This window comes from Cervus elaphus, chromosome X (genome assembly GCF_910594005.1).
Source record: "Cervus elaphus chromosome X, mCerEla1.1, whole genome shotgun sequence".
In the NCBI taxonomy this organism is placed as follows: Eukaryota; Metazoa; Chordata; class Mammalia; order Artiodactyla; family Cervidae; genus Cervus; species Cervus elaphus.
The window spans coordinates 132271412-132278264 of record NC_057848.1 but is presented as its reverse complement, the minus strand read 5'-3'; the positions used below and the strand labels follow the sequence as shown (position 1 = coordinate 132278264).

At 38.6% G+C, this 6853-nt stretch overlaps 1 pseudogene; it reads right to left on the bottom strand.

Moving 5' to 3' along the window:
• Positions 1–939: 939 nt before the first annotated feature.
• On the bottom strand, positions 940–1451 carry LOC122690490 (annotated as a pseudogene).
• Between the last annotated feature and the right edge of the window lie 5402 nt (positions 1452–6853).

Here is a 6853-nt window from a genome sequence, read left to right as displayed (position 1 = left end):
GGGGGTAAATTTGAAAAAAAATATGTGCAAGACCTGAAAACTATAAAATATTGCTGAGGGAAATTGAAAAAGATCTCAGTAAATGGAGAGATATATCATATTCATTGATCGGAAGAATCAATACTATTAAGATATCAATTCTCCACAAGCTGACCTATACATTTAACACAATCTCAATTCACTCAGTTAATTTGTGTTTGTGTGTGTGCACGCATGCAAGTGCACTTGTGTGTGTTTGAAAAATAACAAGCTGATACTAAAAAAGATTCAGAATAGCCATAACAACTTTGGAAAATGAAAACAAATTGGAGAAAGCATGCTCTACCTGATTTTAAGATTTAGTCTAAAACTACAGTTAAGAGAGCATGGTATTGATATAAATATAGACAAATAGATAAGTGAAACAGAACAAAAATAGGCCCACACAAATATGATACAATGATTTTTGACAAAGGTATAAAGTCAAATCAATAGGAAAAGGATGGCCTTTTTAACAGATGATGCTGAAATAATTAAACATCCATATAGAAAACAAATTACCTTGACCTAACCTGTATCTGTTTTCTATTGCTGCATAAAAAAAATTACCTCAGTTTTTTTTTTTTTTTTTGCTTAAAATACAGTAACTTTTATTTACAGTAAATGTATACATGTGCTGATTAGTCATGCTGATATTACAAAAGAACACAAACTAAACCATACTAAACCAAACTAAACCATACTAAAGTTTAAAAGAGAGAAAAATCAATCCTATCAGCCATCCTGAAAATTCAGAAGAGTTCATAAATAGCAAGCTCTCACAAGGAGGGAGGTCAACACAATTGGTAATTTATATAATTTAACATGCTACAAATGAGGAAAATAAACGAGGCAGGGGATGAGGACAGGGAAAGTCCTGTCAAGATTCTCTTCATTTTTTATTGTATTGCTTTCTTGGCTTCAGAGGGGGGAGATTTTGACTTCAAAAGTAACAAAATATTTGAGAAGGGAATTTACATATTGCTGTTCTAGATGGTATTCTTCAGCTATTTTCTTAGAAGTCCATGTGTCTGGATAAAGTTTATGATTATTGAGAAGTGTCAACGCCACTACAATGGAAATTTTGGGAAATTTTGCCTTTGGGAATGTTCTTAACATTCATCATGTCAAACATTCGTCATGGTCTTTCGGCAACCTGAACTCCTTAGGCTTCTGACGTGTTCCGGCATCCTTTACCTGCAAAGAAGACATGGGATCTTGGGAATCAACATACACATCTTTTAGTAATGACAGCAGTTTGTCATCTTTTCTATCAATTTCTCCTTTAATTTCTGGATGGCTCCTGCTCTCGCAGGAGGTTCTTGGTGGAGGGGTGCCTGGGAGTGGGGGAGGGCTTCATTCTGCTGATTTCCCGTTCTGCCTAGGCTGTCTAGGTTGAAATTCCTGACTGCACAAGCCACCACAGCCCCCATTTCTTCACAACATGGTGCCCTAAGTTACACCACACGTGCTCAAACACTGGTGGGGGTGACCTCCAGGACACACCAGTGCAAGCGCACATCTTGGGGCAACCCCTACCTCAAACTTTTGTTGTTGTTCAGTCACTCAGTCATGTCTGCAACCCCATGGACTGCAGCACTCTAGGCTTCCCTGTCCTTCACTATCTCTCAGAGCTTGCTCAAACTCATGTCCATTGAGTCAGTGATGCCATTCAACCATCTCATCCTCTGTTGGTCCCTTCTCCTCCTGCCTTCAACCTTTCCCAGCATCAGGGTCTTTTCCAGTGAGTTGGCTCTTCACATCAGGTGGCCAAAGTTTTGGAGCTTTAGCTTCAACATCAGTCCTTTCAATGAATATTCAGGGTTGATTTCCTTTAGGATTGACTGGTTTGATCTCCTTGTAGTCCAAGAGACTCTCAAAAGTCTTCTCCAACACCACAGTTCAAAAGCATCAATTCTTCAGTGCTCAGCCTTCTTTATAGTCCAACTCACATCCATACATGACTACCTACCTCAAACTTTGTGGCTTAAAATAACAACCATTTATTAACTCACAGTTTTTTAGGTTCTTACCTACTTCTGGATTCTCTGCCCTATGTCTCAGAAGGCTAATATCCACTTATATGTGGAATCTAAAATACAAAACAGAAATAGACACATGGACATAGACAGCAGACTGGTGGTTGTTGGGGGGGCAGTTGCGGGGGGGCAGGAATGCAGTGGGAGGTTGGAGTTAGGATATGTAAGCTATTCTATATGGAAGTAATAAACAACAAAGTCCTACTGTATAGCATAGAGAACCATATTCTATATCATACGATAAACCATAATGGAAAAGAATAGTTTTTTTTTTTAAAGCTTTTAAAATATATGTATGTGTGCATGTAACTTAATCACTTTGCTATACAGCAGAAATTAATACAATGCTGTAAATCAACTATACTTCAATTTAAAAAAAAAAAGGAAAGGAAGGCTAATATCAATGTGTTAGCCAAGATGTGTCATCATCTGAAGCCCAGAGTTCTCCTCTAAGCTCATGTGGTTGTGGTAGAATTCAATTTCATGAAGTTGTAGAACTAAGATCCCTGTTTCCTTACCAGGAAGCACTTTCAGCAACTAGGTGTCAGCTTTCTTTAGCACATGGCCTCTTCCATCTTCAAAGCTAGCTATGGATAATCTCTCTTACATTCAACTTCTCTTACTCTTTCAATCTGTTACTTCAGGTAAAGCCCAAGCCTTTTTAAGGTCTCACTTGATTAAGTCAGGCTCACCCAGGATGATCTCCCTATTTTAAATTCAAATTATTTGTGATGTTAATTGCATCTTCAAAATCTCATCACAGTAGCAGTTAGATTAATGTTTGAATAACTATGAAAAGATGTGTACACCAGAGCTTTTGGGAGTCAACTTAGAATTCTGCCCACTATTCACAATTTGTATCATTATAATAATTGAATTGTAATGTGACATAGCCTAAATGTACAAAAACTAAAACTATAAAACTTCTAGAAGAAAATATCAGAGAAAAACTTTGTGAGTTGGGTTAGGCAAATATTTCTTAAGTATGACACCAAAGCACAGTTTATAAAAGAAAAACTCGATAAACAAGGGTTCACAAATCCTTTTGAGAATCCTTTTGAGAACTTGTCCTCAAAAGGCACAATTCAAAGAGTGAAAAGGCAAGTCACAGTAAATATTCACCAGTTACATATTGGATAAAAGACTTGTGCTCAGAATATATAAAGAGCTCTCAAGCCACAAGAATAAGAAAATAAGCCAATTAAAAAATGGGAGAAAATGTGAACAGACACTTCACCAAAGAACAAATTTGTATAGCAAATAAGCGCACAAAAAAGATGTTCACTGTTATTGATCATTAGAGAAATTCAAATTAAAGCCACAATCAGATACATTATGTACCAATTAGAATGGCTAAAATTGGAAATATTGATAATACTACTGATATCAAAAAGGTTTTGAGCAAGTGAAACTCTCAAACTCTTAATGGGAATGTAAAAATGATACATCTGCTTTGGAAAACATTTGACAGTTTCTTTAAAAAAAGTAAACATATACCTGAAGTACAACCCAAATTTCCCACTCCTAGGTATTTACCCAACATAAATGAAACATGAACTCCCAAAAACTTGTACATATACTATTGGGTTGTCCAAAAAGCTCATTCAGGTTTTTCTGCCCAGAAAATCCTGAATTACCTTTTTGGCCAATCCAATAGATTCATAGCAACTGTTTTTGTAATAAACAAAAATGAAAAAACCAAAATGCCTGTCAAAAGATGAAGGATTAACAAATTATGATATATGCATACAGTGGAATACTATCTAGTAATAGAAAGGAACCAACTTTTGAAGCACACAAAATGATTGAAATCTCAAAAGCATTATGTTGAATGAGAGAAGCCACACAAAAGAGAGTACATACTGTATAATTCCATTTATTTAAATTTCTAAAAAGTTTTAACTAATCTATACTGACAGAAATAAATTGCTGGTGGATGGGGAAAGAGCAGGAGTGAAAGGTTGGCATGAGGGAACAAAATGGCATGAGGGAACTTTTGGGGGTGATGGGTATGTTGTTTATCTTCATTGTGGTAATAATATATGAGTGTATACATACATCAAAATTTATCAATTTGTGAACTGTAAATATGTTCAAATCACATCTCAAAAAAGATTTTTTGAATATATAAAGTCAGTAAAATGCTGGTGTCATCACCACAAATGGAGAATTTGAAAAGGAGCACTTAAGTATTGCTGAGAGCTATATTTCATGAATTCACCTCTAGGCCAAACTGTAACAAAACTAAAACATTGCACTAAATTAAGAAGAAGTAATACAGAGCTATTAATAGGTGTGTAGTGGTATCTCTTGAAATTAATGTTTTGAGAGTCCTATAACTGGGCCCCCAATATCCACTGTCTGCAGTGGTGGTCAGCACCACTGTTGTGTTCAGCACAGCCTTAGAATGCATGAGTCCTAGAGTAAGTGCAATAGCATTGAATACTCTGGGGACTTCACTGGTGGTCCAGTGATTGAGAATCCTCCTTTCAATGCAGGGGACACTGGTTCAACTAAGATTCCACATGCCATGGGACAACCAAGCCCATGCTCTGCAACAAGAGAAGCCTGCACACCACAATGAAAAAGACCCAGCGCAGCAAAAAAAAAAAAAAAAAAAAGAGAGTGTGCTCTGGATCTAGGATCTGATAAGGGAAGCAGGAGGAATTTTTATGGCAAAGTATTCCTAGAGGGTCTTTGGCCAGTAATTCAAATAAGAACATTTTTCTGAAAGAATGTTTTCTATCATTTTTATTGTGTAATTAATCCTTGTTCTTTGTAAAATAAGCGAGGAGCTAACATACAGCAGAAAGGCATTTACTTTTATTTTTCTAACCCTTTTCCCCAAAGGTGCATGCTAAGTCGCTTCAGTTGTATCCGACTCTTTGAGACTCCATGAACTATAGCCTACCTGGCTCCTCTGTCCCTGGGATTCTCCAGGCAAGAATCCTGGAGTGGGTTGCTATTTCCTTCTCCAAGGACTCTTCCTGACCCAGGGATCAATCCTATATCTCTTGCATTGGCAGGTGGATTCTTTACCATTGAGCCACCTGGGAAGCCCCAATGCTTTGTTATAGTAGTCCTAAAAAACAACACACTTATGATCTATCAGATCACTGTCCATGGCGGTATCATCTGCACTTCTGCCTTTCTAACAAGGTCTGCAGGCAGCTCTATGTGCATGTCAGTTTAAGAAACCTAGTAGAGAGTGAAATAAATAATGTATTACCTGCACCCCAGGGATAGTAAATCCAAAATGGTGTGTTTTTACGCAAACACTATTCTGAAAATCTAAAACAACACATTGAATGCAGAACAAAATCAGATGTAAAGATTTCTCTTTTCAAATGTCAATTCACATAGCACAGTTTAGGCTATGGTTGTTTTTCCTCAAAAACAGAGATTGGAAAAATAATGAAGGAACAGGCTACAATGTCACACTCAGACTCAAAACCTTTGCAAAGGGCAGAGTAGATCAATTAAGGCCCACCATGCCACTGTCCTTTCTCAATCTCTGTCAAAACATGGATGTGTGTGTGTCCATACCTACATAAATATTTGTATATGTATATGTATATGTATGATCAGATATAACTTACCGTGAAATAAATAGGAACTAGATGAAAACAATGTTTGGAAAAGATAGCACATTTCAAAAGATAGCCTGCTATTTCAAAATACAATGGAAGTTTTTAGTAAATGTAAATGCTGAAGAAAACACAGAGCAAATGGAAGTAATGGAGTGGGGAACACTAAAAAGAGAACCATTGGAACCATCAACAAATGCTTATTCTACATTTGTAAGTGAATAAAACCACCTGAGGGCAGGAACCAAGTCTACCCCCCCACCCCCCCCCCCCCCCCACCCCCCCCCTCCCGCTCGTAGGAGGAGACAGCCAGTGTTTGCTGAGTGCAGAACCTTTGAACAGTCTCTGAGACATACAGTTCTTGCTCTTAAAAGACTTGGATCCTTGTTCCACCTTCATGTTCTGTCTACCTATTTCTCAACCACTCTGCAGATTGGCTGGTCTCTGGTCTTATCTCTTGGGCACTGTGCTTCAAGCTCAGATAAGAAATGACTTTGAACTCTGGCTTTGGTTTGTTCCATCTGCTAGTAACTTCTTCCAAAAGCCTGGATTCATTATATGCCCACCCTACCCCCAGTTCCCTGGTGGCTCAGATGGTAAAGCGTCTGCCTGCAATGAGGGAGACTCGGGTCCCATCGCTGAATCGGGAAGATCCCCTTGAGAAGGAAATGGCAACCCACTCCAGTACTCTTGCCTGGAAAATTCCATGGATGGAGGAGCCTGGTAGGCTACAGTCCATGGGGTCGCAAAGAGTTGGACACGACTGAGCAACTTCACTTTCTTTCTCTTTACCCCAGTCCCAGTGCCAACTTGAGTGAATGAAGTGTCCACCATTCTATGGGAATTTTCTCTTGACCACCAGTGTGCTGAAGTACTCAATAAATATTCCAATGAAGTTTTAGGGGATGAATAAATGGTTGAATAGATATGACACAGGAGAGCACTTGTCACATGAACAATCCTTTTAAGAGTAAGGGTATTGTAGGCTGGAGGGCTTCCCTGGTGGCTCAGAGGGTAAAGCATCTGCCTGCAATGCAGGAGACCTGGGTTTGATCCCTGGGTCGGGAAGATCCCCTGGAGAAGGAAATGGCAACCCACTCCAATATTCTTGCCTGGAAAATCCCATGGACGGAGGAGCCTGGTAGGCCATAGCCCATGGGGTCGCATAGAGTCGGACACGACTGAGCGACTTTGTTTTTTTTTGCTTTA